The sequence below is a fragment of the Dama dama genome, chromosome 31, assembly GCF_033118175.1.
Source record: "Dama dama isolate Ldn47 chromosome 31, ASM3311817v1, whole genome shotgun sequence".
NCBI lineage: Eukaryota > Metazoa > Chordata > Mammalia > Artiodactyla > Cervidae > Dama > Dama dama.
The window spans coordinates 58,169,150-58,191,822 of record NC_083711.1 but is presented as its reverse complement, the minus strand read 5'-3'; the positions used below and the strand labels follow the sequence as shown (position 1 = coordinate 58,191,822).

General features: G+C 50.6%; 1 pseudogene; it reads left to right on the top strand.

Moving 5' to 3' along the window:
* The first annotated feature begins 2,340 nt into the window (after nucleotides 1–2,340).
* Nucleotides 2,341–2,511, top strand: LOC133050235 (U2 spliceosomal RNA; annotated as a pseudogene).
* The last annotated feature ends 20,162 nt before the right edge of the window (nucleotides 2,512–22,673 follow it).

Below are 22,673 nucleotides of genomic sequence, written 5' to 3'. Positions count from 1 at the left end.
GAAATCACAGAACTGGAAAGGATTTGGAAAAATACTATCCAGCGTCTTCATTTGCAAACCTTTGAAGGTTTGCAAAGGTTTGCCAAGTCTCATGTGCATAATGGACGTTCAATTAACAATTGCTGAATGAAATAACATGCCCTCAGGGGCCACAGAGGTGAATTAAGATTGCTGAGGCCTCAGTGTCACCGCCTTAATTTAGATTGTCCCTTCTGGCACCCTCTAAGGGTTCCCGAATGCCTGGGGAAAGCCTTGGATGTCTTTGCCAGCTTTTCCCTCATGGTCCTTTGCATGGACTCTGGAATTCACTTGCTGAACACAAGGCAACATGGTGTTTTGAGATACAAATGGCAGAGCAGTTGTATTAGGAAAATCAAAACAATAAACAAAATTGATGTTGTTTTCTTATTGCAGCTTTGAGACTCGACGTGAAGTATGAATCTGTCATAACCAAGAACTAATATCTTGCCTGTATATCTAAGGCATAAATAAAAGTTAATTGCAGCACACAGCTGTTAATTATCAGGTTTTGGAGCATGCCAGGGGCAGTTGCTTGTGAATACCTATTTAGCTGAAGCTCCCTCGCTCATTAGGACGTGCTGACATGGACCATGGGGGCCTTAGCCAGCGGTCACTAGGCTGCATCTGCAGCGTCTAGTGGTCCAGGCTGCCAGTGGTCCTTGCACTGTTAGGAGATAGGCTGCCACAGCCGAAATAGGGTGCACTTTGCTTATGAAACTACTCTTTCCTCATTTCACAAATGTTCACACCTGAAAAAGGAGATTATTGACTTCCAAGGATGGCTTGCGGTCATTCTTCTTCTCAATGAATTGGGCCGTGGATGTGACAGACATCTCTGTGTGTGTGTGTGTCATTTTGTAGGAGGCAGGAGATCGTAGTGATGTGCTACATACATAAATAATATTTATATTGCTTTTTATTATCAGAGTTTAATGCTTTAGGGCCATCAGAATCTGTTTCTCTCAAAAGAATGGCCAAGACCTGAAAAATCTCTTTATTGTTCTTTAGAGGGAGGACAAGGACAGAAACGTCTTTGTGTCTCAGAGATGAGAAGAAATTCAAAAGGTCCTTGATTCTTATAGAATAAATTCACATACTAATGAAAAGGAGGGAAAAGAGGAAAAAATAAGCTTTTCTGTTTTCTGCCAGCAGGGCAGCTGCCCCTAAATTTAAAAAGCCAATCATTTTACTATAGGTCAAGTTCACTAAGGCAAACTCCCTTGGACTTTCCTCATTTGCGTGTGTGTGTGTGTGTATGTGGTTGTACTGTGATTTGTAAATAAAAGTGCTGCTACTTGTCTAGAAGTTTCAGGGTAATTATATTGATTATAATCTCAGAACTGTGGGCCTGGTTTTTCTGAGCTGGTTATTGTCAAGTCCTTCCTGTCTATGTTCCGGTTTCTGCCATCCTTTTCCCACCATGACTAAGCCTTCTAAGCTCGCCGTGGCCAGACTTGATCTGCGAGAGGAGGCATTTAAGGAACTTTCAACAATTTTGTTCCTCATCATCACGTTTGGCTTCTAGTCTACCTTTGGTTTTTGCCATATTTGTAGAACCAGCCTTGTCTCTTGTTCCTTGGATTCAGGATCTATCTTGCACTCTAGTTTTTGTGCCGGGTTTTTGCTCATGACCAAGGACGGAGGTCCCGTCTTAGGAGTTTGCCAGGTGAGCCCATGTCCTCTAGGGACACATGACTCAGCCTTACTCTTGCACCCCTCACCTTCCTGAGCCCCAGGGTCCAGCCCTGTACCACACGCTGACTGAGGCTCCACACTCTCAGAGGAGGCTCTCCAGGGCTGCCTGCCTGAATGCTGGGGGTCCAGCCCTGCACCACACGCTGACTGAGGCTCCACACTCTCAGAGGAGGCTCTCCAGGGCTGCCTGCCTGAATGCTGGGGCACTTCTTGCTTCTGCATTCCGTGGCACCACGCTGGGGTTCCACATTGAGTGGGTTTCCATTGTTTCGTGGCTGCCTCCTGATTCCAGGTTCCTGGCTGCATTAGCAGCTCTTATGTATCACCGTATCCTTCAGCTCCTGTGTTCTGCCTGCCAGAATGGACAGCTTCCCAGCGCCTGCAGCTGGACATCCTCCCTGGTGGCAGGTCTGGTTCCAGGTCCCGGCTTCTATCACTAAGACCTGCCCAGGCCTGGCTTAACACAGTCAACAAATGTCAAAGATGTCCGTCAAGATGTGTATGTTTCAAATATGGTCATTCAAGCATTTTTAACTACAATTCTCCAGTTAGGTTGTGTTACACTTAAAGAATTCTTTCCACTCTTTTTTATTATGATATGTGGATTGTAAAAATGCTGGCCTTATCACTTCTCGGCCTTTTGGCTAAGATCAGGTGTAGTAAAAATGCTGGCCTTTACCTGTTTGCAGGTCTTTTAAATAATAAAATGCAAATGAACTTTGCTTTTAATGGACATTCTGAACAAAATTCTTCCAAATATATCACTCTTTATATTTAAGAGTGATATAATCCAATGAAATTGTCCCTGGTAGGAACGCTGGGCCTAATTACTGTGCTTACCTATTGTCCTCAGTCCTAAACTAAACACGAAAAGCTGAAGAATAGGCAAAAGCAAAAGAAATCTCTTAGTGCACAAGTGTGAATGTGTGTGTATATGCACACACACGTGCATACCTCAGGAGAGTGAATGGTGAGAAAGGGCAGGTCAAAGGGACCCTGTTCATTTGACAGATGTTAAAAAGGGATTCCTATTAATATAATAATTATCAATGATGACCCAGATGGTAAAGAATCTGCCTACAATATGGGAGACCCAGGTTTGATCCCTGGGTTGGGAAGATCCCCTGGAGATGGGAATGTCTACCCACTCCAGTATTCTTACCTGGAAAATCCCTTGGAGAGAGGAGCCTGGTGGGCTACAGTCCATGGGGTTGCAGAGTCGTACATGACTGAGCAACTAATACATTATTAATTACATGAATACTTGTGTCCTATCAGGCAGTATGATAGACACTTAAATTGCCTTATTAAAGCCTCCTTAATTTGGCACTAATTTTGTTTCCACTTCACATGAGAGAAAACTGAGGTTTAGAGAGGTTAATTTCCTTACTCAAGTCCCCGCGCAAAACGATGGCTGTGATGGAGAGATGCGTCCCTGCAGCCTGGTCCGCCTTCATATCCTCTGCCATCCTCTGCTCTCCTGTTCTTCAGGGTGATGTCTACAAGTTATTTTTGTATAAGCAGGGAAGTAGTAGAGAATGTGGGAGGAAAATAACTGACAGATACTAGTTTTAATTTTCTGAGAATTTTTATATAGGCTATCTATTTAATCCACAGAGAAAGATGCCTGTTACTGCTGTCTCTATTTAAGAGGGTGAAGCAGAGGCTGGGAAACGTTCAGTGACTCCATGTTGTTGTAGGTGCTCTGGCTCCTTACCTGACTGCTATTTACTATTCCTCGTGAGACTCTACCACAGTATCCTAACAATGGACATGTGGGTTTTTTCCCAAGCTTTTTGTATTGTGACAGTTCCTCTGTGAACATTTATATGTATATTTCTAATGCACATTTTGCATAGCTTTTTCTGAGGTATATACCTGAGAGTATATATGTTTGGAACAAGGATGAGAGTGTGTCACGAATTATTTAATTTTGATTGAAAAATTATTTGCATCTGAGGTTAAAAGAGAATTCTGTAAACCCGAGGTCTCACCTTTCTCCCCCAAATCACCTAACTTAGTGACTATCTAGGGCAACAGAGTGGTGAAGCTTGGACTGAACCTAAGTTCTGTAATTTCAGACAGTTCCCAGGCCTGTCCTGCATCTTTCTCACCATTCTACTTGGGTGGCCTGAGAGCTGCAAATTTCACAGGTTTAAAGGAGGATTATACACCACTAACTTGTGAGTCTGTTTCTGCAGAAGAGATTGGATTTTGAGAAATTACTCAAGAGAGTTTATATTGCTTCACCCATGGGTCTATGTGTTGCTCCACTTGAAATGAAAAGAATGGCTTCGTGATTTAGCTTTATGAGGGAACCAGAGCCATAGAGTTATGATCCAGTGCATGTACCATTGAAGGATAAAAACTTAAAGTCCAATAATTCTTGCTATCTATCTTCACCAGAGGATCTCAAAGAGTTTTATGAGAAATTATAGACTAAGAATCTGAGAGTTATGTGCAATTTATGGTTAGAAAAGAAAGTGCCAGAGTTTTCTGGAATGCTCCAAGGCTGTCACTAGAGAAGACATGAAGAGAGCCCAGGATCATGGACCCTTCGGCTGGGAACCCTGGCAGGACGGAATGTGACCAAACAACTCAGTGAACCCGAGTGGCTTCATCTCACTTGCATGGCAGTGTTCCTTTCCCAGGGGTCCTGCTGCTTGAAGGAAGACAAAGAAGAGCAACATGAATTGGTTGCCCAGAACCTCTAAGAAACAGTGTTATCGCGGGGGTCATATTAATGCTGCTTTTGGAATGTACTCTCCTTCTGACTAGTGTTTCTCCCTCTTTTATTGGAATTTTAAGCTCAATGATGTGAGCCAGCTGAAGTTTTTAAACAGTGCAAGTATAAATGGTTATCCTAAATTATATTAGGGAGAAACTCTACTTATTAGGTTAATAAATAAAGACACCAAATGCATCTGGGCTTAATATGTTTTCAGACTAAATATGTGACTCTATAAAACGTTGGTGATCTTTATGCTTTCTGTTGGCTTGCCATAGGATTTTTAATTGAATTACTACAGAAAATTCAGCATAAAATATTATCAGAATTAACCACCCACTGAGTGTGTTATTTGTTACTGTTTTATTAGGCTAAATGAAAGGTCACACATCTCTTTTCCTGTACTGATCTTCAGCCCAGAGGGGTAAAGTTTTAAGATGAGATGATGAAATTTTAGAAAAGAGCAAGAACTTAATAAAATGACAATACTCAATTAATTTCTATAGAAAAATAAAGCTTCCTTGACTATATGTGCATTCCTGGCTTTTTAATAGCTTGCTTCTTTGATGTTCACATTCTAAGCTTGTAACTAATCTGAGACTGAAACTAGAAAGGGAGTTGTAGGTGCTCATGGAGAAAAGACCTGTTGGCAACCCAGTGTCAACATCATCCACACTTCAAGCCTAGTGCTTTCTGGCCATGTCTTCCAAAAGTTCAAAATGTGGCTGAGAAAGCAACATGCCTGGAGGATTCAGCTCAGAAGATAACCATTTCAGAGTCTATACATCTTCATTTAGTCATAATAAGTGGTTAGGAATGACCCTCATTTTTTTTAAAGGCTATTACAAGTCATTTTGTCTCATTTTTATACCTGAGAGTATTTAATTCAGTATTTAATTCACTTTGTTCTCAAAGTGCGGGCTCCAGACCACCAGCATCACCTGGGAACTAGTTAGAAACATATATTCTCATTAGTTCATCCAGTCCTGCTGAATCAGAACCACTGGGCTGGGGGCCCAGTAATCTGTTTTAAAAACCCTCCATGTGATTGTCATGCCTGCTAAAGTCAGAAAACAACCAATTTATGTTGATCAGTGTATGCTTTTCGTTAAGCATATTGAAGAGCAACTTTGCCAATGTCTGATTCATAGTAGGCTCTCAGTAAACATTACCTTGATAATGAAAATATACTTAAATTGTAATGCAACATTCTGCAATGCTTACTATCATATTTTAGTCCCTTTGTGACTGAATACTCAGGAATGAGTAGTTGCCCTCACAGATTATTCATTTTCTTTCCCTTTAAGATTAGCTCTTCAGCTTTTTAATTTAATATGAAAGGTTATCTTCAAAGAAAAGTGTTGTCTGATGCTTGAGTTATTTAATTCTCTGGAGTCGCTGAGAAGCAAAGTTGGCTCATGCCAGTCATTTCTTCCCCATTTTTAAAGAGAAATACTCACTTCACTGTCAATAATGATTAGTGAGTTTTTTTTTCCTAGTCTCTTCTGCAGGGCCAGGCAGAAGTTCAGTGGCCATGAGTTTGTTGTTTTAAGACTTCTAAGTTGGCTTTGAGTCTGCTTTGGCAGCAAATTCACCCAAGGGCTTTAATACTCTCAGCTTTGCTTCAGTAATATGTGAAAATGGGGAAAAATCAATCATAAAGAATTTTGAAGTGCAATAGATTTATGGAGACAAATGGGCTCATATTGTGACATGTGAATTCATATATATTATACTTCCAAATAATTTCCAGTATGTGAAATCCTGAGTAATCAGGGACTCCAGATTTAGTGGCATTCCTGTGGTACAAATCTCTTTTGCGTCTTGTCAGGCGCTTGCCCTCTGGGGTTGAACAGCGTCACTGCACATGAGCACGCCCCGCCCTTGTGGGGCTCCTCACACCCGGCCTCAAGGTCGGGCCAGGGTCTGTGACTAGGCACGTGTCCCATGGGCGTGTGTCACGGCAAATCCTCGTAGTCCAGCGATGACAGAAGTTTTGGGGAGACCTTGCATGAGGCAGGGTGGGGAGGTGGGGATGGCCAGGGGGTGCTGACACTATCAGGAAATTGAAAAAGTGCGGTGGGTGAGAGGGAAGCGGGGTGAGAGGGAAGCGGGGTGAGAGGGAAGTGCGGTGAGAGGGAAGTGCGGTGAGAGGGAAGCGCGGTGAGAGGGAAGCGGGGTGAGAGGGAAGCGGGGTGAGAGGGGAGCGGGGTGAGAGGGAAGCGGGGTGAGAGGGGAGCGGGGTGAGAGGGAAGCGGGGTGAGAGGGGAGCGGGGTGAGAGGGGAGCGGGGTGAGAGGGGAGCGCGGTGAGAGGGAAGCGGGGTGAGAGGGAAGCGGGGTGAGAGGGAAGCGGGGTGAGAGGGAAGTGCGGTGAGAGGGGAGCGGGGTGAGAGGGGAGCGGGGTGAGAGGGAAGCGGGGTGAGAGGGGAGCGGGGTGAGAGGGGAGCGCGGTGAGAGGGAAGCGGGGTGAGAGGGAAGCGGGGTGAGAGGGAAGCGGGGTGAGAGGGAAGTGCGGTGAGAGGGGAGCGGGGTGAGAGGGAAGCGGGGTGAGAGGGGAGCGGGGTGAGAGGGGAGCGGGGTGAGAGGGGAGCGCGGTGAGAGGGAAGCGGGGTGAGAGGGAAGCGGGGTGAGAGGGAAGCGGGGTGAGAGGGAAGTGCGGTGAGAGGGGAGCGGGGTGAGAGGGGAGCGGGGTGAGAGGGAAGCGGGGTGAGAGGGGAGCGGGGTGAGAGGGAAGCGGGGTGAGAGGGAAGTGCGGTGAGAGGGGAGCGGGGTGAGAGGGAAGCGGGGTGAGAGGGGAGCGGGGTGAGAGGGGAGCGGGGTGAGAGGGGAGCGCGGTGAGAGGGAAGCGGGGTGAGAGGGAAGCGGGGTGAGAGGGAAGCGGGGTGAGAGGGAAGTGCGGTGAGAGGGGAGCGGGGTGAGAGGGGAGCGGGGTGAGAGGGAAGCGGGGTGAGAGGGGAGCGGGGTGAGAGGGGAGCGGGGTGAGAGGGAAGTGCGGTGAGAGGGGAGCGGGGTGAGAGGGAAGCGGGGTGAGAGGGGAGCGGGGTGAGAGGGGAGCGGGGTGAGAGGGAAGCGGGGTGAGAGGGAAGTGCGGTGAGAGGGGAGCGGGGTGAGAGGGGAGCGGGGTGAGAGGGGAGCGGGGTGAGAGGGAAGCGGGGTGAGAGGGAAGTGCGGTGAGAGGGGAGCGGGGTGAGAGGGGAGCGGGGTGAGAGGGAAGCGGGGTGAGAGGGAAGTGCGGTGAGAGGGGAGCGGGGTGAGAGGGGAGCGGGGTGAGAGGGAAGCGGGGTGAGAGGGAATTGCGGTGAGAGGGAAGCGGGGTGAGAGGGAAGGGCGGTGAGAGGGGAGCGGGGTGAGAGGGGAGCGGGGTGAGAGGGAAGTGCGGTGAGAGGGGAGCGGGGTGAGAGGGGAGCGGGGTGAGAGGGAAGCGGGGTGAGAGGGAATTGCGGTGAGAGGGAAGCGGGGTGAGAGGGAAGCGGGGTGAGAGGGAAGGGCGGTGAGAGGGGAGCGGGGTGAGAGGGGAGCGGGGTGAGAGGGGAGCGGGGTGAGAGGGGAGCGGGGTGAGAGGGAAGTGCGGTGAGAGGGGAGCGGGGTGAGAGGGGAGCGGGGTGAGAGGGAAGTGCGGTGAGAGGGGAGCGGGGTGAGAGGGGAGCGGGGTGAGAGGGAAGCGGGGTGAGAGGGAATTGCGGTGAGAGGGAAGCGGGGTGAGAGGGGAGCGGGGTGAGAGGGAAGTGCGGTGAGAGGGGAGCGGGGTGAGAGGGGAGCGGGGTGAGAGGGGAGCGCGGTGAGAGGGGAGCGCGGTGAGAGGGAAGCGGGGTGAGAGGGAAGCGGGGTGAGAGGGGAGCGCGGTGAGAGGGGAGCGCGGTGAGAGGGGAGCGGGGTGAGAGGGGAGCGGGGTGAGAGGGAAGCCGGGTGAGAGGGGAGCGCGGTGAGAGGGGAGCGCGGTGAGAGGGGAGCGCGGTGAGAGGGGAGCGGGGTGAGAGGGGAGCGGGGTGAGAGGGGAGCGCGGTGAGAGGGGAGCGGGGTGAGAGGGGAGCGGGGTGAGAGGGGAGCGGGGTGAGAGGGGAGCACGGTGAGAGGGGAGCGGGGTGAGAGGGGAGCGGGGTGAGAGGGGAGCGCGGTGAGAGGGGAGCGCGGTGAGAGGGAAGCGGGGTGAGAGCGAAGCGGGGTGAGAGGGAAGCGCGGTGAGAGGGAAGCCGGGTGAGAGGGAAGCGCGGTGAGAGGGGAGCGGGGTGAGAGGGGAGCGGGGTGAGAGGGGAGCGGGGTGAGAGGGAAGTGCGGTGAGAGGGAAGTGCGGTGAGAGGGAAGTGCGGTGAGAGGGAAGCGGGGTGAGAGGGAAGTGCGGTGAGAGGGGAGCGGGGTGAGAGGGAAGCGGGGTGAGAGGGAAGCGCGGTGAGAGGGGAGCGGGGTGACAGGGGAGCGGGGTGAGAGGGGAGCGGGGTGAGAGGGAAGTGCGGTGAGAGGGAAGCGGGGTGAGAGGGAAGTGCGGTGAGAGGGGAGCGGGGTGAGAGGGAAGCGGGGTGAGAGGGAAGCGCGGTGAGAGGGGAGCGGGGTGACAGGGGAGCGGGGTGAGAGGGGAGCGGGGTGAGAGGGAAGCGGGGTGAGAGGGAAGCGGGGTGAGAGGGAAGCGGGGTGAGAGGGGAGCGCGGTGAGAGGGGAGCGGGGTGAGAGGGAAGTGCGGTGAGAGGGAAGTGCGGTGAGAGGGAAGTGCGGTGAGAGGGGAGCGGGGTGAGAGGGGAGCGGGGTGAGAGGGAAGCAGGGTGAGAGGGAAGTGCGGTGAGAGGGAAGTGCGGTGAGAGGGAAGTGCGGTGAGAGGGGAGCGGGGTGAGAGGGAAGCGCGGTGAGAGGGAAGGGCGGTGAGAGGGGAGCGGGGTGAGAGGGGAGCGCGGTGAGAGGGAAGCGCGGTGAGAGGGGAGCAGGGTGAGAGGGGAGCGGGGTGAGAGGGGAGCGCGGTGAGAGGGAAGCGGGGTGAGAGGGAAGTGCGGTGAGAGGGAAGGGCGGTGAGAGGGGAGCGGGGTGAGAGGGAAGTGCGGTGAGAGGGAAGTGCGGTGAGAGGGGAGCGGGGTGAGAGGGAAGCGGGGTGAGAGGGAAGTGCGGTGAGAGGGGAGCGGGGTGAGAGGGAAGTGCGGTGAGAGGGGAGCGGGGTGAGAGGGGAGCGGGGTGAGAGGGAAGTGCGGTGAGAGGGGAGCCGGGTGAGAGGGGAGCGGGGTGAGAGGGGAGCGGGGTGAGAGGGGAGCGCGGTGAGAGGGAAGCGGGGTGAGAGGGAAGCGGGGTGAGAGGGAAGTGCGGTGAGAGGGAAGTGCGGTGAGAGGGGAGCGGGGTGAGAGGGAAGTGCGGTGAGAGGGGAGCGGGGTGAGAGGGAAGCGGGGTGAGAGGGGAGCGGGGCGAGAGGGGAGCGGGGCGAGAGGGGAGCGGGGTGAGAGGGGAGCGGGGTGAGAGGGAAGTGCGGTGAGAGGGGAGCGGGGTGAGAGGGAAGCGGGGTGAGAGGGGAGCGGGGTGAGAGGGGAGCGGGGTGAGAGGGAAGCGGGGTGAGAGGGAAGTGCGGTGAGAGGGGAGCGGGGTGAGAGGGGAGCGGGGTGAGAGGGGAGCGGGGTGAGAGGGGAGCGGGGTGAGAGGGAAGCGGGGTGAGAGGGAAGTGCGGTGAGAGGGGAGCGGGGTGAGAGGGGAGCGGGGTGAGAGGGAAGCGGGGTGAGAGGGAAGTGCGGTGAGAGGGGAGCGGGGTGAGAGGGGAGCGGGGTGAGAGGGAAGCGGGGTGAGAGGGAATTGCGGTGAGAGGGAAGCGGGGTGAGAGGGAAGGGCGGTGAGAGGGGAGCGGGGTGAGAGGGGAGCGGGGTGAGAGGGAAGTGCGGTGAGAGGGGAGCGGGGTGAGAGGGGAGCGGGGTGAGAGGGAAGCGGGGTGAGAGGGAATTGCGGTGAGAGGGAAGCGGGGTGAGAGGGAAGTGGGGTGAGAGGGAAGGGCGGTGAGAGGGGAGCGGGGTGAGAGGGGAGCGGGGTGAGAGGGGAGCGGGGTGAGAGGGGAGCGGGGTGAGAGGGAAGTGCGGTGAGAGGGGAGCGGGGTGAGAGGGGAGCGGGGTGAGAGGGAAGTGCGGTGAGAGGGGAGCGGGGTGAGAGGGGAGCGGGGTGAGAGGGAAGCGGGGTGAGAGGGAATTGCGGTGAGAGGGAAGCGGGGTGAGAGGGGAGCGGGGTGAGAGGGAAGTGCGGTGAGAGGGGAGCGGGGTGAGAGGGGAGCGGGGTGAGAGGGGAGCGGGGTGAGAGGGGAGCGCGGTGAGAGGGGAGCGCGGTGAGAGGGAAGCGGGGTGAGAGGGAAGCGGGGTGAGAGGGGAGCGCGGTGAGAGGGGAGCGCGGTGAGAGGGGAGCGGGGTGAGAGGGGAGCGGGGTGAGAGGGAAGCCGGGTGAGAGGGGAGCGCGGTGAGAGGGGAGCGCGGTGAGAGGGGAGCGCGGTGAGAGGGGAGCGGGGTGAGAGGGGAGCGGGGTGAGAGGGGAGCGCGGTGAGAGGGGAGCGGGGTGAGAGGGGAGCGGGGTGAGAGGGGAGCGGGGTGAGAGGGGAGCACGGTGAGAGGGGAGCGGGGTGAGAGGGGAGCGGGGTGAGAGGGGAGCGCGGTGAGAGGGGAGCGCGGTGAGAGGGAAGCGGGGTGAGAGCGAAGCGGGGTGAGAGGGAAGCGCGGTGAGAGGGAAGCCGGGTGAGAGGGAAGCGCGGTGAGAGGGGAGCGGGGTGAGAGGGGAGCGGGGTGAGAGGGGAGCGGGGTGAGAGGGAAGTGCGGTGAGAGGGAAGTGCGGTGAGTGGGAAGTGCGGTGAGAGGGAAGCGGGGTGAGAGGGAAGTGCGGTGAGAGGGGAGCGGGGTGAGAGGGAAGCGGGGTGAGAGGGAAGCGCGGTGAGAGGGGAGCGGGGTGAGAGGGGAGCGGGGTGAGAGGGGAGCGGGGTGAGAGGGAAGTGCGGTGAGAGGGAAGCGGGGTGAGAGGGAAGTGCGGTGAGAGGGGAGCGGGGTGAGAGGGAAGCGGGGTGAGAGGGAAGCGCGGTGAGAGGGGAGCGGGGTGACAGGGGAGCGGGGTGAGAGGGGAGCGGGGTGAGAGGGAAGCGGGGTGAGAGGGAAGCGGGGTGAGAGGGAAGCGGGGTGAGAGGGGAGCGCGGTGAGAGGGGAGCGGGGTGAGAGGGAAGTGCGGTGAGAGGGAAGTGCGGTGAGAGGGAAGTGCGGTGAGAGGGGAGCGGGGTGAGAGGGGAGCGGGGTGAGAGGGAAGCAGGGTGAGAGGGAAGTGCGGTGAGAGGGAAGTGCGGTGAGAGGGAAGTGCGGTGAGAGGGGAGCGGGGTGAGAGGGAAGCGCGGTGAGAGGGAAGGGCGGTGAGAGGGGAGCGGGGTGAGAGGGGAGCGCGGTGAGAGGGAAGCGCGGTGAGAGGGGAGCGGGGTGAGAGGGGAGCGGGGTGAGAGGGGAGCGCGGTGAGAGGGAAGCGGGGTGAGAGGGAAGTGCGGTGAGAGGGAAGGGCGGTGAGAGGGGAGCGGGGTGAGAGGGAAGTGCGGTGAGAGGGAAGTGCGGTGAGAGGGGAGCGGGGTGAGAGGGAAGCGGGGTGAGAGGGAAGTGCGGTGAGAGGGGAGCGGGGTGAGAGGGAAGTGCGGTGAGAGGGGAGCGGGGTGAGAGGGGAGCGGGGTGAGAGGGAAGTGCGGTGAGAGGGGAGCCGGGTGAGAGGGGAGCGGGGTGAGAGGGGAGCGGGGTGAGAGTGGAGCGCGGTGAGAGGGAAGCGGGGTGAGAGGGAAGCGGGGTGAGAGGGAAGTGCGGTGAGAGGGAAGTGCGGTGAGAGGGGAGCGGGGTGAGAGGGAAGCGGGGTGAGAGGGGAGCACGGTGAGAGGGGAGCGCGGTGAGAGGGAAGGGCGGTGAGAGGGGAGCGGGGTGAGAGGGAAGCGGGGTGAGAGGGAAGTGCGGTGAGAGGGAAGCGGGGTGAGAGGGAAGTGCGGTGAGAGGGAAGCGGGGTGAGAGGGAAGTGCGGTGAGAGGGAAGTGTGGTGAGAGGGGAGCGGGGTGAGAGGGGAGCGGGGTGAGAGGGAAGTGCGGTGAGAGGGAAGCGCGGTGAGAGGGGAGCGCGGTGAGAGGGGAGCGGGGTGAGAGGGAAGTGCGGTGAGAGGGGAGCGCGGTGAGAGGGGAGCGGGGTGAGAGGGGAGCGGGGTGAGAGGGAAGCGCGGTGAGAGGGAAGCGGGGTGAGAGGGGAGCGCGGTGAGAGGGGAGCGCGGTGAGAGGGGAGCGGGGTGAGAGGGGAGCGGGGTGAGAGGGAAGCGCGGTGAGAGGGAAGCGCGGTGAGAGGGAAGCGCGGTGAGAGGGAAGCGGGGTGAGAGGGAAGCGGGGTGAGAGGGAAGCGCGGTGAGAGGGAAGCGCGGTGAGAGGGAAGCGGGGTGAGAGGGAAGCGCGGTGAGAGGGAAGCGCGGTGAGAGGGAAGCGGGGTGAGAGGGAAGTGCGGTGAGAGGGAAGCGGGGTGAGAGGGAAGCGCGCTGAGAGGGAAGCCCGGTGAGAGGGAAGGGCGGTGAGAGAGGAGCGGGGTGAGAGGGAAGCGGGGTGAGAGGGAAGGGCGGTGAGAGGGAAGCGGGGTGAGAGGGAAGCGGGGTGAGAGGGGAGCGGGTTGAGAGGGAAGCGGTGTGAGAGGGGAGCGGGGTGAGAGGGAAGTGCGGTGAGAGGGAAGCAGGGTGAGAGGGAAGCGGGGTGAGAGGGAAGTGCGGTGAGAGGGAAGCGGGGTGAGAGGGAAGCGGGGTGAGAGGGGAGCGGGGTGAGAGGGAAGCGGGGTGAGAGGGAAGTGCAGTGAGAGGGAAGCAGGGTGAGAGGGAAGCGGAGTGAGAGGGAAGTGCGGTGAGAGGGAAGCAGGGTGAGAGGGAAGCAGGGTGAGAGGGAAGGGCGGTGAGAGGGAAGCGGGGTGAGAGGGAAGCGGGGTGAGAGGGGAGCGGGGTGAGAGGGAAGGGCGGTGAGAGGGGAGCGGGGTGAGAGGGAAGGGCGGTGAGAGAGGAGCGGGGTGAGAGGGAAGCGAGGTGAGAGGGAAGTGCGGTGAGAGGGGAGCGGGGTGAGAGGGAAGCGGGGTGAGAGGGGAGCGGGGTGAGAGGGAAGGGCGGTGAGAGGGAAGCGGGGTGAGAGGGAAGCGAGGTGAGAGGGGAGCAGGGTGAGAGGGAAGCGGGGTGAGAGAGGAGCGGGGTGAGAGGGAAGCGGGGTGAGAGGAGAGCGGGGTGAGAGGGAAGTGCGGTGAGAGAGAAGGGGGGTGAGAGGGAAGCCGGGTGAGAGGGAAGTGGCCTAAGGGAGTCAGGAGCCTGGGTAACTGAGGGCCTCCCTGGGTCACGTTTCTTGTGATTCCAGTAGGGAACTGGGTGGGAGAAGGTGCTCGTATAGAATTGCACCAAATGATGCTAACCACCACCACGTAGCTCCCCTCCCCACTTTTTTTTTTTTCCCCTGAGTGAAACCAGCTACTGACATCGTAAGCTCTGGAATGGTAGCTGGATTTATAGTTGCGCCCTGGCCAGCATTGTTAAGTTTGGCCCCCAAATTTCAGTCTGTTCATTCAAAGAGAGGAGAGAATCGAACATAGAGCCCAGGGTTTGGAGGGCAGCCTGTAAAGATCTGCATTTTGAAGTCCACAAATACTGGACACCTTCCAGATACCAAGAACCACGGAGGCACTCGGGATGAAGTGACAAGCAGGACTTCCTGCCCTCGGGGAGTGCCAGGCCTCATGAAGGAAAACAGATCTCTAAACAGGTTATTATAATCCCATGGGATGGACTTTGTAGGTATAGAATGTTACCTGAATCAAATAAGGGTCCTGGTGGACAGTTTTGACAAAACGTGGTCCGCTGGAGAAGGGAATGGCAAACCACTCCAGTATTCTTGCCTTGAGAACCCCATGCACTGCATGAAAAGGCAAAAAGATAGGATATTGAAAGATGAACTCCCCAGGTTGCTAGGTGCCCAGTATGCTACTGCAGAAGAGAGGAGAAATAACTCCAAAAAGAATGAAGAGATGGAGCCAAAGCAAAAACAACAGCCAGTTGTGGATGTGACTGGTGATGGAAGTAAACCTCAGTGATGGAAGGAGGAATATTGCATTGGCAACCTGGAATGTTAGGTCCATGAATCAAGACAAATTGGAAGTGGTCAAACAGGAGATGGCAAGAGTGAATGTCAACATCACTGAACTAAAATGGACTGGAATGGGCGAATTTAATTCAGATGACCATTATATCTACTACTGTGGGCAAGAATCCCTTAGAAGAATGGAGTAGCCATCACAGTCAATAAAAGAGTCCAAAATGCAGTACTTGGGTGCAGTCTCAAAAATGACAGAATGATCTCTGTTCGTTTCCAGGGCAAACGTTTCAATATCACAGTAATCCAAGTCTATGCCCTGATCAGTAATGCTGAAGAAGCTGAAGTTGAATGGTTCTATGAAAACCTATAAGACCTCCTAGAACTAACACCCCAAAATTATGTCCTTTTCATTATAGGGGACTGGAATGCAAAAGAAGGAAGACAAGAGATACCTGGAGTAACAGGCAAATTTGTCCTTGGAGTACAGAATGAAGCAGGTCAACGGATAACAGAATTTTGCAAAGAGAATGCACTGGTCATAGCAAACACCCTTTTCCAACAACACAAGAGAAGACTCTACACATGGACATCACCAAATGGTCAACACTGAAATCAGATTGATTATGTTCTTTGCAGGCAAAGATGGAGAAGCTCTATACAGTCGGCAAAAATAAGCCTGGGAGCTGACTGTGGCTCAGATCATGAACCCTTATTGTCAAATTCAGACTGAAATTGAAGAAAGTAGGGAAAACCACTAGACCATTCAGATATGACCTAAATCAAATCCATTGCAATTATACAATGGAAGTGACAAATAGATCAAGGGATTAGATCAGATAGACAGAGTGCCTGAAGAACTATGGATGGAGGTTTGTGAAATTGTACAGGAGGCAGTGATCAAGACCATCCCCCAAAAAAAGAAATGCAAAAAGGCAAAATGGTTGTCTGAAGAGGTCTTACAAATAGCTGAGAAAAGAAGAGAACCTAAAGGCAAAGAAGAAAAGGAAAGACATACCCATTTGAATGCAGAGTTCCAAAGAATAGCAAGGAGAGATAAGAAAGCATTCCTCAGTGATCAATGCGAAGAAATAAAGCAAAACAATAGAATGGGAAAGACTAGAGATCTCTTCAAGAAAAGTAGAGATATCAAGGGGACATTTCTTGCAAGGATGGGCACAATAATGGACAGAAACGGTATGGACCTAACAGAAGCAGAAGATATTAAGAAGAGGTGGCAAGAATACACAGAGGAACTATACAGAAAAGATCCAGATAATGTTGGTGTGATCACTCACCTAGAGCCAGACATCCAGGAATGCAAAGTCCAGCGGGCCTTAGGAAGCATCACTACGAACAAAACTAGTAGAGGTGATGGAATTCCAGTTGAGCTATTTCAAATCCTAAAAAATGATGCTGTGAAAGTGTTGCATTCAATATGCCAGCACATTTGGAAAACCTAGCAGTGGCCACAGGACTGGAAAAGGTCAGTTTTCATTCCGATCTCAAAGAAAGGCAATGAATGCCAAAGAATGCTCAAACTACTGCACAACTGCACTCATCTCACACGCTAGCAAAGTAATGCTCAAAATTCTCCAAGCCAGGCTTCACAGCACATGAACCGAAAACTTCAAGATATGAAAGCTGGATTGAGAAAAGGCAGAGGAACCAGAGATCTAATTGCCAACATTCGTTGCATCATTGAAAAGGCAAGAGAGTTCCAGAAAAACATCTATTTCTGCTTTATTGACTATGCCAAAGCCTTGGATTGTGTGGATCACAACAAACTGTGGAAAATTCTTCAAGAGATGGGAATACCAGACCACCTGACCTGCCTCCTAAGAAATCAGTATGCAGGTCAAGAAGCAACAGTTAGAACTGGACATGGAATAGCAGACTGGTTCCAAATTGGGAAAGGAGTACGTCAAGGCCGTATATTGTCACCCTGTTTATTTAACTTACATGAAGAGTACATCATGTGATATGCTGGATTGGATAAAGCACAAGCTGGAATGAAGATTGCCAGGAGAAATATCAATAACCTCAGAGATGCAGATGACACCACCCTTATGGCAGAAAGTGAAGAAGCACTAAAGAGCCTGTTGATGAAAGTGAAAGAGGGGAGTGAAAAAGTTGGCTTAAAGCTCAACATTGAGAAAACTAAGATCATGGCATCTGGTCCCATCACTTCATGTCAAATAGATGGGGAAACAGCAGAAACAGTGATAGACTTTATTTTGGGGGGGCTTCAAAGTCACTACAGATGGTGACTGCAGCCGTGAAATTAAAAGATGCTTACTCCTTGGAAGAAAAGTTATGATCAACCTAGGCAGCTTATTAAAAAGCAAAGACATTACTTTGCCAACAAAGGTCTGTATAGTCAAAGCTAAGCTTTTTCCAGTAGTCATATATGGATGTGAGAGTTGGACTATAAAGAAAGCTGAGCAATGAAGAATTGATGCTTTTCAACTGTGGTGTTGGAGAAGACTCTGAGAGTCCCTTGGACTACAAGGGGATCCAACCAGTCTATCCTAAAGCAAATCAGTCCTGAATATTCATTGGAAGGACTGATGCTGAAGCTGAAACTCCAATACTTTGGCCACCTGATGTGAGGAACTGACTCATTTGAAAAGACCCTGATGCTGGGAAAGATTGAGGGCAGGAGGAGAAGGGGATGACAGAGGATGAGATGGTTGGATGGCATCACCGACTCAATGGATGTGAATTTGAGTAAACTCTGGGATTTGGTGATGGACAGAGAGGCCTGGCGTGCTGCAGTCCATGGGGTCACAAAGAGTCAGACATGATTTAACCACTGAACTGAACTGAACTAAATGATAGGAAATGTTCAATGTATTCCTCTCACTTTCCAAAAGATGTATCTGTTTGAAAATTGACCAGTTTCAGAATTTTGCTACTAGTTGTTTGTGTAAATGATTGTGGGTCATAAGAGACTATGTTAGAAGTACTATATTCCAAGACATATTTTGATCTTTTCCTACTTTATAGCCCATTTTTTAAGTGAAAAAGCCCTTTCTCATTCTATCATCTTCTACTCTTCTGTAGAAAGTGCACTTGCTGGGAGCTAGGTGAATTGATTTCTAACCCTAGCTCTGCTTCCTAGTAGTTGTATGACTTTAGGCCAAGGTTTGGCAGGCTATAGCCTGCTGCCTAATCTGGCCTATCACCTGTTTGGTAAACAAAATTTTACTGGAACACAGCCATGATTATTTATTTACTTATTGACTGTGGGTGCTTATGTTTTAAAGCAGATGAATATTTGTAAGAGGACCATAGGACCCACAGAGCCTAAAATATTTTCTATTAGGTCCTTTATCCAACAGACTTGCCAAGCTCAGCATTAAGCAGGTCATTATCTTACTTGAGTCTTAGCTTCCCAATCTGTAAATTTGGGGAATTGGATTATGTTTTTCCTCAGGGTCTATGTCCTTTGCATTCTCGATAGCTCTTCCTACAGAAAAGCCTCATCTAATACAATCACTGTACACTGGGATATAAACCTACTCATATTTTCATTCACTTATTCTTTTTATTAGGGCATCCCTGGAAGCTCAGTGGTAAAGAATCTGCCTGCCAATACAGGACACAAGGGTTCAATCCCAGGTATAGAAGATCCCCTGAATGGCAATTCATTCTAGTATTCTTGCCTGGAGAATTCCATGGACAGACGAGCCTGGCAGGCGATAGTCCGTGGGGTTGCAAAGAGTCAGGCACGATTTAGCTACTGAACAGTAACAAATTCTATTTAATAGGCACCTGGCAAGCCATTGTGGAAAACTGACAAGTCTAGAAGATTCCCTGACCCTGAGAAGCTTAGAATCTGGTTAGAGACATAGTTACAATGTTCAGAAGTTAAATTATAATAGAAGATAATAAAGGACAATATTCCAAATTTAGTGATTATGATTAAAGATGTTCAGAGAAGAGAAATAAGGATGGGCTGAGATGATTAGGGTAAACCTAGAGGGCAAAGTGGGAAGTTTCTGAAGGGCACTCATCTCTATAACCCCATAGAATACTGGATTTAGAGTCCCTCTAAGGTAATAGTTTTTAATTTTAGAATGCATGAAAATCACTTAAGTTACTAGGGAAAAAATAAAAATTCCTAGAACCCAGCTTTAGAGATTCTGACTATAGCTCTGGGGTATGTCCCAGAAATCTGCTTTTTCAAAAAATACCCCAGGTGATTCTGATATACATGGAGAATACTGCTCTGGAAATGTGGCAGGTTTCTGCCGAGGAAATTATCCTAGGTGTGGCTAAGTCTTATTAAACCATAGATTTTGTGTGACCAGGAGGAACACCACCATTCATGGAACACTTATTTCAGTGCCTTTATCTCTCCTTTTAGGGAAGCTGAGAACTTCCAGGCCAAGAAGAGCAACCTGAGGACTCTATTTCCAAAGGCCCTCAAACTCCTTCAGATAAATCCAGAGGGGAATCTGAGATCAGTGCTGCCACTTGTCTGTGATAGCAGAGGGTAAATCACTGGGGTGAGGGGACTACTTCCGTTAGCATTTGACTTTCGGTCCTTTTGTTTTAAGCTCCTTGTTTCTGCAAAGGTGGCTGGGGTCGGCATAGTGGGTCAAAAAAAAAAGAAAGAAACAACCCTCAGTGAGAGAGGTTGGGCATCTTCACTCTCCATTCCAAACCATGTTGCTGATGACTTGAAGATATCACCAGATACTCATGATACAGAGGACAGATTCTACCCATGGGAGAACGAGTCTCTGAAGAAAAGTTTAGAATCATCTTCAGAGCCTTTGGAGGGGACATCTCAGCATCCTGTGGGCGATGCTACACAAGAGCTTGCTGTGCTTCCAGTCCAGAAAAGAAGGCTAGATCCATCTCCAAAAATGTGCAGACATCTGAGGAAGGCTGCGAGGACCAGGAGAATGAGAAAGAGCCAGAGGAAGGAGAAAGTGAAGACCCACCGCCCGGGCGTTCTTCCAGCACCGTTTGTACCACCACGGAGTGAAGACGATGAGGCGGCAGGTAAAAAGCTGACCCTGCTCAGTGCCAAGGAACGTCATCCTGACCTTCCCAACGAGGCGGGGATGAGGCATGGGGCGGCAGAATTCTGTGCTCGACACACATGTACAACAAACATATATCCGAAAGTATAATGGCTCGACACTCTAAAAGTGTGTTTCTTCCCCAAATATCAGTTCTAAGTGGTTCCAGGATGGAGGCTGAAGGAAGAGGACATGGGCCCCACAAAGCCATTCAGTGATCCAGGCTGATGGTGCCTCTGCCAACTTCACCACGCAGTTTCCACAGAGGGTCCCGGGTTACTCCAGAAGGGAAACCAATGACACCTCTTCATCTGGGATGGGCAGAGGGGGGATACGGGACTTGAGAAAGAAGCTAGGACCCGTGGGCCAAGAGGAGTATGAAAGCAATGGCCGAGAAGGGCAAGTCCTTTCCAAGATGCGTGTTTGCACTGACGGCTTTTAACCTTTTTCTTCTGCTTGCAGGATGGGTTACAGAGTCGGAAGGATGAAGGTGCCTGTGTAATGCATCGGGAATGTCAGATCCAGCCCCGCGAGCTCTCAGGGTCCCCAGAGCTCGGGTCCTCCTCTCCTGCAGTGACCTCCTTGGCACCAACACCACGCTGCTTCAGCTGCTTTTAAAGCTGTTTCTGCCAGACCCTCTCGAGGTCTAGGAAAAGGAAATCTGGAAGACAGGGCACCAGGCAGGCTGAGGCAGGGGGTGATGTGAAGGCTCCGAGACCTGGTCCTGCTGAGGGTTCTGGGCAAAAGCAAAACGCAGCCTCACTGAAGCCTGTAGCAAGTTCAAATTGACTTAGGTTTCCCTTGTATTTAGTTTTAGAGCTTTCTCTATGTCATGGTGCCTGTTCATTGAGTTCTTGTCTGTTGAAGAGAGAGCTGCTTTTAAGTTCATCCTCAAGCCTAAAGAGGTAGTGAAATCAAAGTCACTTTGAGGCTTTTAATACTGTGCCCAGTGGTGGGATTGCTTCCTACTTCCTCCCGTTAGACTGAAGTGGGATTCTCAGTGGAGCCATGGTTCCTAAAATTCATGCATATTTCACGCATGTGTTTAGTTGGCTTACTTTTCACTAACTTCTCTGAGGATGGACGCAATACAGGTTCATCATTTTGAGCAATAGCTCCTGGTATGGACCATCAAGTGGAGATTTCTCATGCTTAAGTCTTCTCGTTTCTCCTCTTTTACCTTTGACTAGAGATTCACTTTCCTTTACTCATTTCCAGTACTTTGTTGAAATTCTACCACTTTCTACCTGATTTGGTAGTGCTTCGGGGGCAGAGGTAGGGTGTTTGTTACTGGTCTTGGACATGATGTCACAATCACTCTCCCACTTCTAATTGTTGTTTGTTTTTCCTTTTGTTACTTCTTAGTAAGATACCTAGCCTCTGAAGTATGCCTCTTTAGCCAAACCCTCACAGAATCTTGAGTCCTTCTGAGATCCTAAATACAGTAAGTACTTTAAAATGTTCTAGATCATTTCTTTTCTCCCTTGTTCTGGCATGCTAGATTAATTCCCTTCTTAGGATAGAAAATAAGACTTTAAATTAATCTTATACCTTCCTATGGGGAAGGAGAATAGGTTTAAGAAGAGTTCGAGAGTTTCTCTGTAGCTTTAACTCCTTGCTATTTCCTACTTATCTCAGTTTCCCAACTCATATAAGATTAATAAATAAAAGAAATATCAATAAATGCGTGAAGTATCTTCACAAGGAGGAAGTTGTAAGCTTTGCTTTCTTGCTTCCTTAAGACTGATTCTGATGGTTAGTATTCTGGAATAAGAGAAGATGGTCAGTATGTTCGTTTTGTTCCTTTCTCATCTGGAACAGGGCTTCGTACCTTTGAGAAAATGTAGTTGGGAAGAGAATAGAATGAGTTGCAAGAGCAGTGGCAAAGATCCTTAAGACTGCGTTGGAGGTAACTGGTGAAAATTGACCTTGAAGAAGTTTTTATGGTGTGTGTGTTGAGGACCTTAAATTATTGGATTGACCAAAAAGTTTGTTACAGAAACATTGCATGGAAAAACCTGACTGAACTTTTTGGCCAACCCAGTAGAATTAGAAATTTTGTAAAATGTCATACTCAATGCTTGGAGTAAAATAGGGCCCCTTTCAAGCTTTGGTATTTTTAATTGTTAAAAAAGTCATTGATTTCTTATTTTAGAGAGTATAGAATTTTAATAGAGCTAATAGACCACTATAAAATGAGCTCAAGCTATTACATGAAATTTCAAATTATCCAAATTATGTTTACATACATACATTCTCAATTTAATACAAAAAAATGTACTTCCAGACAAGGCATAATGTAGGCAAAGTCTTGAGTCATAGAGCTTATTATTAAAGACTCAAAGAAAGATAGATATAAGTGCTGCTATTAATACTTTATTATTGCTATTGTTTCTTTTCATAAGATGTTTCAGGGTGAGCTGTTTTCTCATAGAAAAAAAATATTAGTTGGAGCCAAGTTAGCCACATCTTGCTAACCCCAACCCCCATACTGATTTTCTTATAAAGTTTATTTACTCCAAATTTGGAGGACAGATTTCAGATAAGGAGAAATCTGTATAAGCACTTAGTTTTGAAATTCTTTTGCTCAGGTCTCTTGACCTCTTGCTCACAAACAGGAGAAAGGGTGCCCACCTCTCTTCTGATCCTTTCGTGAATGAAGAAGTATATGTTCTCTGGTTTCAAATTTTGTGTTGCTGTCTTTATGGTTTGAATTATTAAACATGGTTTATGGCTTACTGAGGTTGTTTTGTAAAATATATTTAGAAAGTTTAGTATAACTGTATCAAAGTAAAAACAAATTAAAAAAATAAAACCTGCTACTGTTGAGAGATAAAGCTTTGGGGTCACTTTAGAAAATTGATTTCTGGCAAGATTAATAACACCTCTGTTGTACACAGAAGTAACTTACAAGTAAAAAAATGATTCTAGTTAGTGGATTTAGTTCCCTTTTCCCCATGGAAATTCTAACTAGGTAGATGGCGGGTGTACTCATTGCTATAGGTTGATTAAGTTGAGATTAAGTGGGTCAATTAAATTTTTTCAGTGATATTTCTAAGACCACTCATTAAATCTGATAGGGAATCATCATACAAGTTCTTTAAACAGATTATTTAACCATGAACCATGTGATTACTTTTGCTCTGAAGT